Source organism: Suricata suricatta, chromosome 8 (assembly GCF_006229205.1).
Source record: "Suricata suricatta isolate VVHF042 chromosome 8, meerkat_22Aug2017_6uvM2_HiC, whole genome shotgun sequence".
Classification (NCBI taxonomy): Eukaryota; Metazoa; Chordata; class Mammalia; order Carnivora; family Herpestidae; genus Suricata; species Suricata suricatta.
Window position 1 is genome coordinate 46,029,324 of NC_043707.1, and position 12,391 is coordinate 46,041,714.

Consider the following 12,391-nt stretch of genomic DNA (forward strand, 5'->3'; position numbering starts at 1 on the left):
TTTCTATTGGTCTATCCAACAAGCTTTAACATTTTGGTTATTGTGTGTTTTCATTCTAAAATTTACATCTGGATATCCTTTATCCTTTCTCTTTCCCTGCTAAGACTTTCTATCTCTCCATTCATTTCAAGAGTGCTCTCCCTTCATTCTTGAAATACTTTATAATAGCTGCGGAAAGTCCTTGCCAGAAAATGCCAACATCTGCATCTTTTCAGTGCCGATGTCCGTTGATTGTTTTCATGTGAGCTGAGGTCTGATGGTTCCTCATACGCTGAGGGTGGGAGGCAGAATAAAGTCTCCCTCAAAGATGTCCTTGTTCTCATTCCTGGAAACGGTGAATATGTTAGGTTCCATGGCAGAAGGAAGTGAGCTTGCAGACACTACTAAAATGGCTTATCAGCTGACCTTGAGATGGAAAGATTTACTGGCGGGCCAACTATAATCACAAGCATCTTTAAAAGCAGGGCATACTTCCTTGCTGTGGTCAGAAGGGGATATGGCAATGGGAGAAGGGTCGGAGGAATGTGAGGTTGCTTGCTTTGAAGATAGAGCAAGGGGGCCATGAGTCAAGGAGTGTGGGCAGCTGCTCAAAGCTGGAAAAGGCAAAGAAACAATTCTCCCACAGAGCCTCCAAAAGGAACCAGCCCTGCCCACACCTGGACCTTAGCCCAGCGTGACTGATTTTGGACTTTGGATTGAACAAAACTTTAAAATTAAAAAAGGGTATTGTGTGAAGCCACTAAGTTTGTGGCCATTTGTCTCTAGCTGTGGAAAACGAATACACTGAATAATGCTGGATTGTATCCTGGTAATTCTGAACGGTATGCTATGCGACCCCGGGCTTTGTTTCCGTGTTACGTAAAGGTTGGTACTTGTGTTTTGATAGGTGATCGACCCAGATGGATTCAGGCTGAAAGCCCTGCCAGCCTTCTGCGGGTGGTAGTGTTGATGCCAGTCTCGTTTTCAGGATCTTTGGAGCAATGCAGATTTTCCTCATGTGTGTGCCCCTGTGGGGGGTAGGGGACACGTGTGTCAATCTGGGACTTGGGTGGTGGTCTACCCCTTAATTTGGTTCTCAGAGTCTTTAACGTGGTGTTTAGGAGGAGGTCCACACATGCACGGCACAGGGTTGAGCTCACAGGTTTCTAAACATCTTGATGGGACCATTAGCCCGAGTTTCTCCATCTTTGCAATCTCCCTCGAACTTTCTAGCACTCTGGCTCCCCTCGGCCATCCTCTGGACAGAGAGCTAGTGCTCTATTCATCCTAATTCCCAGGCATGTGTCCACATTCAGGGCCAAGTGGCAGGAAACAGAGAAAAAAGGAATGGGTCACCCCCATTCTTTGGAAAAACAGCTCCTCCCAGCAGAGAGGAATTGTCCCCTGTGGGCCATCCCTGCCCCAGCTCTCACTGACCCCACTGCTCTGATTGCCTGGGTGTGTGTGTGTGTGTGTGTGTGTGTGTGTGTGTGTGTGTGAGTGAGAGAGAGAGAGAGAGAGAGAGAGAGAGAGAGAGAGAGAGAGAATGGCAAAAAGAAGGAAAAAGAACAGCCACCCAGTGTTAACTGCACCTTGAGCCAGAACTAGAGGGAGATCTTTCTATCCACACGTGTGCACTTCCAGATTTGGGGCTGCCCCCAATCCAGCGTGGAGGTACACCGTCAAACAAGTGGGAAACTCACTGCTGGTTCAGTGGCACCTGGATTTCTGGTCTCCCTCCCCAATCCGCCTGCTGTCACTTACTTTTCAGATGCTCCCGTAGCTGCTCCATTGTGCTCTGCCCACGGTCTAGAGCGGCGCTGAGCAGGAGAGACATTCCATCCAGTACTGAACCACCCCCCTACATCTCCCCTTGATATTTGCTGACATTCACACTTTCCCTTGGGGTTCTTGGACCCTGCCTGGGAAATGACAGCCGTGGAAGCACCTCACTGTCCCTCAACATTTTAGCATGAGACCTACTGCAAATCTTGTCATTCTGGTATAAGTTAGTTCCTTCTCAGTGACTTTTAGGACTGCTGAAAAGCCGCAGACAGCACAGCGAAGAGGCCGGGTGTGAGCATGTCCCTTTGTCCACTTGTGTGTGTGCCTGTCCTTGGGCGGCTGTCTTCTACCAGCTGCCGTGGGGTCATTCGGGAAAGCTTGAAGTCCATCTATTGTATTGCATCTCTCCTCTGCACTCAGAGAATCTGCCGCACTCACTTTACATTCGGACTTTACATCCAGGCTTTCCCCTCATTTGCTTAATGTGGCAGCCAGGTTCCCTAACCTGAGCCATTTGCTGTCTGAGCATCTGTCTCCATATTCCGCCCTTTTGTCTGCGATTGGACTGTGGCAAAATAATGGGTGTTTAGAGTCCTTTTATTAGGAAAAACAACTGCAGAACTGAAAACAGCTGACTATTAGGCAGAAAACAAGCGGGCAGGATACTTCCTTGTAGCCAGTAAACATTCCTGCTCACTCATTTCTCATCCAATTATCTCGTGCTTACCAAACAGTAACATACATATGAATCATCTGAGGATCTTATTAAAATCCAGGTTCTTAGGGCATCTGGGGGCTCAGTCGGCTGAGCGTCCGACTCTTGACTTCGGCTCAGGTCATGATCTCCCTGTTCATGAGATCGAGCCTAGGTCAGGCTTCCCGCTGACAGGACAGTGCAGAGCCTACTTGGGATTCTCTCCCTCCCTCTCTCTCTCTCTCTCTCCCTCAACCCTACTTGTCCTTTCTCTTTCAAAATAAATAAACCTTAAAAAAAATAAAATACAGGTTCTCATGGCATTGGTCTGGGATGGGGAGTGACATCCTGCCTCTGTAATCCTCTCACCTGGGATGTCGTTGCTACTTGCTGGGTCACCCCAAGAGCATTTGTCCTTTGTGTCTGCAGAACTTTACGGCAGTTGGCAGCGGTGACGACAAAGCAGACCCGGGAATGTCACATAGGTTCAGAAATGTTACTAAGTTCTCCGGTCCGTATCACAGGCAGGTCAGGCTCTCTGGGGAGCAGATTCTGAGACCCGGATTGCAAGCAGGAGCGTTTGGGGATGCACTTTGGAGACCCACAATTGTGCCAGAGGCAGAGCCCATACAGGCGGCAGTCTGAAAAGCCTCTCCACCTAGGGGTCTCCTAAAGGTCGGCACTAAGGCTGTCTGTAGGCAGCTCCCTGACAGCTGAGGGGCCATGTGTGCAATGTGTCACCTTGCACACCAGGGCCAGGAACCTGCTTTCCGGTACCTCTCCTAATGATGAGCTGGTGTAGACCTCCGCCTCTTCATTCCTATGCTGGAAGAAACACCCTTGACCCCAGTCCCTTGTTAGTACCTTGGTCTAAAAAGCCAACCGTGGTTGTCAATGAGAATCAGTTTGAGCATCCAGGCAGATAGCTTGCATTAAAAAAATTTTTTTTCAATATTTTTATTTATTAGAGAGAGACAGAGCATGAGCATGGGAGGGGCAGAGAGAGGGGAAGACACAGAATCCAAAGGAGGATCCAGGCTCTGAGCTGTCAGCACAGAGCCTGACCCGGGGCTTGAACCCATGAACCGTGAGATGATGACCTGAGCCGAAGTCAGACGCTTCACTGACTGAACCACCCAGGCACCCGTGGATAACTTGCATTTTTAAGAATTTCTAGGCTAAAACTTTCAATACTGGAAGGGTTTCACTTAACATTCGCTCATAGATTCCTGCTAAATCAGAGGTCCTGACACCATAAGAAAATGTCTGTCTGAGGCACAGGGAGGGAGTTGAGACCTAAAAAGAGACTTTCTTCCTTGCAGAAAACCAATCCCTCAAGGTACCTGCATATTGAACTGAAAGAAGGCTCGGGACTGAAAGCCCACTTGGAGAGAAAAGCAGGAAGAGTCTAGAACAGGCTGTTTAATGATTTAATCCTGTGCCCTGCTGATTGTGTAATATGAACTTTAACCTCCTGTTAAATATAGTTTGTACCGAGAATCCTTCACACTCTAGTAAAAATAGCTGCATGCTTGAATGGCTCATGTGCTTAATGACTGTGGGGGGAGAGGGCTGGGAACGCTGGCCGAGAGGAAGAGAGAAGGATCGGCAGTGCAGGGTGGGGGTGGTGGTATTCCCAGCCATGTTGCCCATTTGAATGTCTGGACAGCAGGAGCACAGAGCTGCCTCATAAAATTGGTTACGGAAGGTAGCTGGATGGTGGCCTGGCTGTCCTCTGAGCGAGGGGCTGCAGCAAAGAAAACCCAAAGCCTGGAGTACCACTTTCGCTTTTGTGACTGGGAACCAAAGGCATCAATTGTTGCTATTTACTGATCCTAGCTCCACGCCCTGTTTCCCGTGGCCCCAGAATTTTCCATATGCTGTGTGTTCAGAGATGAGGATGGAAATGGGATCTGATGCCCCTGGGAAGGGCCATGTTGAATTATTTGCACACTTACTGAGGCATCTTATAAGGGTTGGCCTGGGGCGCCTGGATAGCTCAGTCAATTGAGCATCTGGTCTGACTCTCGGTTTCAGCTCAGGTCACAGTGTCACAGTTTCCTGAGTGTGAGCCCCGTGTCAGGCTCTGCTCAGGCAGTGCGGAGCCTGCTTTGGATATTCTCTCTCTCTCTCTCTGCCTCTCCCCTGCTCACACTATCTCTGTCTCAAAAATAAATAAACTTCCAACTTTGAGAACAAAGGAAAGTCAGACTGGCAGAGAATCTCCTTGGCGCAGAAAGAAGTGGCACAAAGAAGTAGAGGAGAGAGAGGAGATGGTCTTCCCTGAGCCAGTTTCCTCCTGCCTTCACTCAGCCCCCTGAAAAGATTCTCCCGATAGCTTAATGCTCAAGAACCGAAAACCTATGCACTTGGAAGGTACATGGAGGCTGTCCAACCCGAACAAGGCAATGCAAATCATCGAGTGGCCAGGAAACACAGCCCTGGGGGATTAAGTGTACCCAGCCATTGACTGACATGGCGAGTGAGTGTGTGTGTGTGTGTGTGTGTGTGTGTGTGTGTGTGTGTGTGTCGCAGCAAAAAAGGAGAGAGAGCAGAAGGCAAAGAATTCAGAGACACTGACCCCACACCAAACACCTTCCGAACAGTTGGGTCCTTCTAATTTTCTCACTCCCAGCCCCTGGCCCTGGATGACTTGAGGCTATTGCTCTGCTCCTGCCGTCTTAAATGTAGAAAGGAGAGTCGAGTCAAATTCTTGCAGAACCACAATCTGCTGTATAGGCTGATCGAATTGAAGGCTTGCAGCTACCCCATGAGATAGGATTCGTTCCTGTTTTCTGAAACACGTGACAGAGACTCAGTGCAGGCACTCTGTTACCGGGGCTGGGGAGTTTTAGCCCGGGCTGGACACCAAAACCTTGCTCTCAACCCTGTCTGCACCCACACATATTGGCAGAGGAAGCTCTTGAGGTGCTGCGAGGGGCGGCTGGGGGACTTACTCAGCTACGCGTCCAGCTCTTGATTTTGGCTTAGGTCATGATCGCCTGGTGGTGAGATCGAACCCAGTGTTGGGCTCTGAGTCAGACCCCTTGGTGGGCTCTGCGTTGGGCATGGAGGGTTTCTGTCTCCCCCTTTCTCTCTCTCTCTCTCTCTGCTCCACACCTACTCTCTCTTTCTCTCTCTCTCTGAGAAGAAAAGAATACCTGAGTGATTCTGGGGTGCTTGGCTGGCTCAGTCAATGGAGGGTGTGACTCTTGATCTCAGGGTTGTGAGTTTGACTCCCACACTGGGAATGCAGAGTACAATAAAATAAAATAAAAATAATAAAAAGCTGAGTGATTCTATTGCATCTGGGGTTGAGAACCACTGGGCTACCCCATACCGGCTCTTTCCCATTACAGTCCCACCTCGTGGTCCTGGCCTTCCACCCACTTTTGCCTCAATCCTGCCAGCTTGTCCACAGAGGGTCTAACAAATGAGAGCAACATGTGAAAGTCTACAGATCATTCCTTTTGTAACAAAAGTCTGCAGGACCTAAATGACACGGGTGTTCCTCATTTGCTGCACATAAATGTGCCTGGCGAACAGTATCTGAATTGCTCTGTAAGCAAAACAGCAATTCTGAGAGATGTTTACTGAATGCCTTGCTGTTATTACATGGTGTGGTAGGAAAAGCACCCTTGTTCAGAGCCATAAACGTGGGGGTTCTTGCTTCTGTCTGCCTGCCAGCTCGCTCTGGGAGATGAAGAACGTTCCTTCGCCCACCTGGACCTCAATTTCCTTACTTGTAGGAAGAACGTGGGTGTAGACTTGATATTTGAAGCTCCCTCCACTACGTGCCATGTGGGTCATGACATTGCTATTCAGTCGACAGCTCACGAGGCCCAGCTGTCGGAGGGCTGGGTCCTTTAACCCGAGACTTTACCGGACAATGTGGTTGTCTCACTATAGACGAAAATGTTCTAAAAACACAAAAGGCTGTTTTTCCTAAATAAAAATTAGGTCAAGTTCTCTCTCTCCTTTTAAGAACACCCTTTTAAGAACAATCTGAGTGAATTTAGAGAGTCTAATGCTTATAGTTAGATGTTAATTATAGGCTTTTTTCACTGACGTGCATGACCTTGACTTTCAATTATTCAGGAATGGCCAGTACAGAACTGAAAGTGGGCTGCTGACATAAGAGGCTTGGAAATAAGGTAACCCTTTCCCTCTTTCCCCAAATCAGAATGCATTACTTAGTGTTTGGTGTAGGGATAAGGATTAAGGACATGGTCAATTAACCTTCTCTAAAATTGGTTAATTTGGTCCAGTGGCGTAATTCTGGTGTTTAGGTATTATTCACACTTGCTGACAGCATATTGGACGGAATCTCGGAGAGGTTCTTACTGGCTTGGGGCTCATACAGAGTAGATGCCGAGAGGCCCCTGTGCTGGTGTGGAAGCCGCAGGTTTACTGAAGGGCTCACTTCAGTCTGGGAGCAGCAGGTGCAGTGGACAAACCAGCTGACCAGTGCTCGGCCACCCTGCACGCTGTGCCTCATCCTGCCGGGAATCCGAAGCAGGGGGTCTAATCTAGCTGTACTGATCGTCCTGTGATTCCCAGCCGCGATTGGAGGAATCTGGAGGGGGGGCGGGGAAGGGAGTCCAGGGGGCAGATGTCCCAGAGGAGCCATCTGGAAGGCACGAGGAGCCACGAGGGGCCAGGGACCCAGCACAACCCCTTCCTGATGCAGCCGGAGAGGCTGGGCTTCCATACCCAGCATAGTGTAGGTTTTGTGTGCAGAAATATCCTGTGGCAGAAATAAAACAAGTCTTCCAACCCCACCGAAGGGGATGCTTACCTACGTCCACCAAGAGGCAGAGCAACCACATCTAGTCCTGGGGAGAACATGCTCTAGTCGGCCTCTCACAGCACACGTCCTTGTCTAGAAAAATACAATTACTTTGTAAAAATAACACGATGAGGAAGCCTTTCTAACTCTTTGTCTCCGGCCTTGGTGGGTGGTCAAGACGGGTGGTCATGGCCACCCGGAACTTCTGGGGGGAGTTCAGAGATGAAGGGAGAGTTCAGAGGCGAACTGGGGGCTCCTACCATCACCCCCCCATTCCATCCCCTTGGGAGTCAAGCCAGTTAATGGCTTTTCTCTTGCTATGGGACACCGCCGGGGGGGATGGCCTCGATAGAGCCTTAACATTCCAAGGAGTCATTGCAACAGGGACAAATGCCTCCAGAAAGTTCATAGGTGCAGCCCGTGAGGATAATATGTTCCAGCTCACGGAAGTTAACAGCCTGAATCCTGCAGCTCCTGGCTCAGGTGTTTCCCAAGTGCCATTCCTGTCCCAGGGAAGGCTTTTTGCCCCATTACAGTCTGGTCTCAACAGTCAGGTGGTTTTAGATTTGCTTCCCCTGACCCCACCCTCCTTCGGCTCCGTAGGGGCTGGTCCACAGAGATCAGGTTTCACTGTACACTGCGTTCCGTTCCTTCTGCTGAAATGTTTCCGGTGTTTTCCTAGCCCGTGATGATCCTATCAAAGTCTTAGCCCCCATCTCTGTGAAATCAGGCAGGAGTTGCCTGATCTCCCGAGTGAGGCCCTGGACTTGTCTCCTAAGGAAATGGCTTTGAGGGTACGTGAGGCGTTTTGATTATTTGGGGTTGGTTAGCCTGGGAAGCTCGTTGCTTGTGTAGTGTATTTCTGAAAACAAGAGAGGATGAACTCAAATTTAAATCCCCTCTTTCAGAGGAGGAAAAAAAAAAAGCAAAACACATTTGAAATTGCTCCAGTTTCTCTGATGGGTTTGGAGTTTTGGAAGCGCCAGGCTTCCGCCATGGGGGACAAGGCCACGCCTGGATACCCTCAGACTGAGGTCCAATCACAGATCTCCGGTGCAAGGTGGAGTGTTTCTTTTCTCCCCCATAAACCTTTTCAGGTGTTCCTGTCGATTGGCCCCACGCAGGGAGAGCCAGGCTCCCTTCCAGCTCTCTGCATTCATTACCTGTCCTCTTACCTGGGCTCACAAGGCGGGCTTTTGCGTTGTTCCTGTGGGTCTGACTGTTCCCGTGGCCATGGCTGGGGAGGCTGGGGGCTGGGCGGATGCAGGATCCTGCCGGTTCTCGGTGGTTTGGCCGAGCCCAGCAGGCTGGCTGTGGCCTGTGAAGTAGGTTGCACTTGAGTGTCCTGTCGTCTTAAGGAAGAAGGGGGAGATGGGATTTATTTTTGTCATGACTCATGGTTCACAACAGCTTTCTCTCAGCAGAGGATTTCCAAGCTTTGGCAATTTCAGGGATCTCCATTATGCAAACTTTGTTGGAGAAGAGGCTCATCCTTAGGATGACAAATGGGGGCTGTTGCTTCTGGACCCACGTCTCCGAGGACTGTGGCACCTGAGGGGCAGTGCTAGCTGGTGATCACATTCACCTCCCAGGTGTTATTGTGTGTGTGTGTGTTTATTTATTTTGAGAGAGAGAGAAGAGAGAGTGGGGAGGTGCAGAGAGGGGGGAGGGGAGAGAGAGAATCCAAAGTAGCTTCCACAGTCAGTGCAGAGCCTGATGCAGGGCTTGAACTCATGAACCACTCGCCTTCCCTTCTGACTCCCTGCACATTCCCTAGGGTCTGTTGGTGAAGTCTCCTTCCATGGCGTCTACCACCTCAGCATTGCATTGGATGTTGTGGTTACCATTGGCCAGAGCGGACCTGAATGTCCATGTAACCCAGAGTGTGATTGTATTCAGATATTATGACAATAGGAGACATATGACCTGCCCACTGTCATGAACCTTGACTTGAGCTCCATCGGAGATTACTCCTAAATGTTCCCCAGAATTATGTCCTCGGAATTTCTCTCATACTACATACTCCTTGGGTCATTTCATCTATTCCTGGGGATCTAATTTCCACCTAAGTTGCTGAAGGTCTTCTTCTTTTTTTTTTAATAATAGTTTATTGTCAAATTAGTTTCCATATAACACCCAATGCTTCTCCCCACAAGTGCCCCCCACCATGACCATCACCCCCTCCCCCCTCCCCCTCCCCCTCAGTCCATGGTCCATCTCCAGTATTCAGTAGTCTCCCTTGATCTGTGTCCCTCATTCTCCCCCGCTCTCTTTCCCCCTGAAGGTCTTCTAAATCGACACTTTGAGATTTCTTCCAGGTATCACATATCTCCCTACGCCATCTCCTCTCCCTGGGGGTGCTGTACAGCTGCCTTGAATTTTACATACCTGATACTTAACTCATTCTCTTCCCCCAGCCAGTGTGTTCTTCCGGGTACTTCTCCTGGTGTGTTGTGTTATCGTCACCTACATAGAAACTCGAGAGAGAAATTTAGTTGTCAGCCTCAACCCTTACCTCCTCCCCTACGCCGTCCCTCCTTCAGGTCACGGCATGCTTTGGACAACCTCAGTGGCTTTCTATCTCCTGCAGGAAGGAGTTGAAACTTTCTATGATAGCACAATAGGCCCTTGTTATCAGGCCCCTGCATATGTACATGTGATCCTTGAACTTGCTTTAGCCAAGTATAACTTCTGGCAGCTTTCTGAATTAGCTACTCTGTGTGTGTGTGTGTGTGTGTGTGTGTGTGTGTGTGTGTGCGTGCTTGCCTTCACACACTTTTGTAAGGCTTTGCAAAGCTGGGAGCACCCTTCATGCCCTTTTTCCCCAGCTCCTTTCTTTTGCTTCTTTACGTCTGCTCTGGTATCATCTCCAGAAATCCTTTTCTCCACAACAATGCCCCATCATGGGAATTAGCAGTTATTAAATTCTGTTAGAGGCTTAGCACTCTGAGTATATTTACATATGTCATCTTCTTTCTGATTCTTTCAACAGCCCTGTACAGAAGGCATTATTGCCCCGGTTGAATCATAGAGAAAGTGGGTTCACAGAGGTGAGGAAATCAGGGAGCTGGTTAGCAATGCGAATTCTCGGGGCACCTGGATGGCTCTGTCGGTTATGTGTCTGACTTTGGCTCGAGTCATGATCTTGTGGCTCGTGAGTTCGGGCCCAGTGTCGGGCTCTCTGCGGCCAGCACAGAACCCGATTTGGATCCTCTGTCTCCCTTTCTCTCTGCCTCTCCCCTGCTTGTGCTCTCACTCTCTCTCTCAAAAATAAATAAATATTTTTTAAAAGTGCGAATCCTCCCACCAGGGGTGGAGCCAATCTGAAGCTTCCGGGGGAGGACCCAGCACTCCGAGGTGACTCTGGTGCACACGGCAGTTTGAGAAACACTGTAGAACAGAGGTGAAGCAATCTCACAGTTGATGGAGAGAGCAATCCTGGAGGGGCTGGCCCAGAGGAAAGCACCTTTCTCTCAAGGGCTTGAAAACCAACTGAATGCCACTGAAAGGTAGTAAAGATATCATCTGAAGAGGGAAATTAACTGAAGGATGAATTAGAGCAGCAGGGTTAGGTAGGCCCATGCAAGTTACCATGAAACACACTAGAGTGTTAGAAAAATCCTCTTTGAGACCATGGCCGCAGACACCATAGAATCTTATTTGGCCAACAGTTGAGTCTTAAAGGGTCTTCTGGAAAGGAGTGACTTGGAGGTAGACTGTCCCAAGTAGGAATCACCTTTTTATTCAGCTACCCACAGTTCCCCCTGGGCTAGCAAATGGCTCATTCCCTAAACAGAACTGTGTTGGGTCAGGTAGAGTTTGGGGAGTAATTCAGGAGTCCTGACCCTTCATTAGGAGTCTCTTGAAGGCATGCACCCTTCTCTAAAGGCGAAGTTTCAGGTCAAGAGACATCTGGGGAGTAGGAAGCCCCAGCTGAAAAAGACGACTGTTGGAGCACCTGGGTGGCTCAGCTGGTTAAGTGTCCAACTCTTGATTTAGGCTCAGGTCATGGTCTCATGGTTTGTGAGACGGAGCCTTGTGTCAGACTCTGTGCTGACGGTGTGGAGCCTGCTTGGGGCTTGCTCTCTCTCTCTCTCTCTCTCTCTCTCTCTCTCGGTCCCTTCCCTGCTTGTGCTCTCTCTGTTCCCAAAATAAATAAATTAATTTAAAAAAAAGGATGACCACCAAATGGATCAACTTGCAGATCAGACTCTGGCTGTGGCCAAGAAGTGGCCCAGAGCATACGCCAGACTACATAGAGGTTCCGAGTAATTATCTACCACTGCTGCTACTAAAAGGCAAAATGCATAACTGCCATCAAGAAGCATCATTTTACAGGCACAGATATTGATATCTGCAGAGGTAAAGCAATTTCTCACCACCTATATTCTAGGAGCAATGAAGAGGTCTTTGCATAGTACATGGAGTAAAATAGAAGGGGGAAACAATTTGCTTTACCCCACTGAGCTCTAAGAGAGTCAAAATCCATCCCAAAGTTGGCATTTCCTCCCATCAGGAATGTAAGTCACTAACCACAGTAGTAACTGTATCCATGTCAATAACAGGGATTGCAGATCCTTCCCTATCTTTGACGGTTGTTGTGAATATCTGGTCATATCCTCTATGCTCAGCGTTACATCAAAATGTCGGCACTTATTAAACTTGCTTCTAGATCTCGTGACTTATTGTGCTAACAGAGGGGCAAAAATATTACCATAACAAATTTATTTTTAAGTATTTGGGAAATGTGGAACATCATTTCAGTTATAGTTCCTATGTCATCTTCTAGATTGTATGCATTAAAAAGACCCCATATAGGGAAATAGCCCCTGGGCTTTACCAGATTCATAATATTAATAAAAAAAAAATAAAGAGGGGCACCTGGGTAGCTCAGTCGGTTAAGGGACAGACTCTTGGTTTTGGCTCAGGTCATGATCTCACGATTCATGGGTTTGAGCCCTGCATCGGGCTCCATGCTGTCAACACGGAGACTGCTTGGGATTCTCTCTCTCTCCCTCTCTCTGCCCCTGCCCCACACTCTCTCTCCTTCTTTCTCAAAAGAAATAAACGTAAGAAATAAAAGAAAGGAAGAGCCCCATGAGAGGTGGCGTTGGAAGTCACATCCAGCTCCACTGAATCGAATA

The 12,391-nt window shown here is 48.8% G+C and overlaps 1 long non-coding RNA gene across 1 annotated transcript in view; it reads right to left on the reverse strand.

Annotated features, from left to right (window-relative positions):
* The window catches only part of LOC115297918, an 18,147-nt gene extending 9,657 nt beyond the window's left edge, over positions 1–8,490 (reverse strand). Inside the window, exons 1-2 of the long non-coding RNA XR_003911522.1 lie at positions 8,423–8,490; positions 7,257–7,340 (exon numbers count right to left, since the gene is read on the reverse strand). This is a non-coding gene — a long non-coding RNA (uncharacterized LOC115297918). The remainder of the gene's footprint in view (positions 1–7,256; positions 7,341–8,422) is intronic.
* Between the last annotated feature and the right edge of the window lie 3,901 nt (positions 8,491–12,391).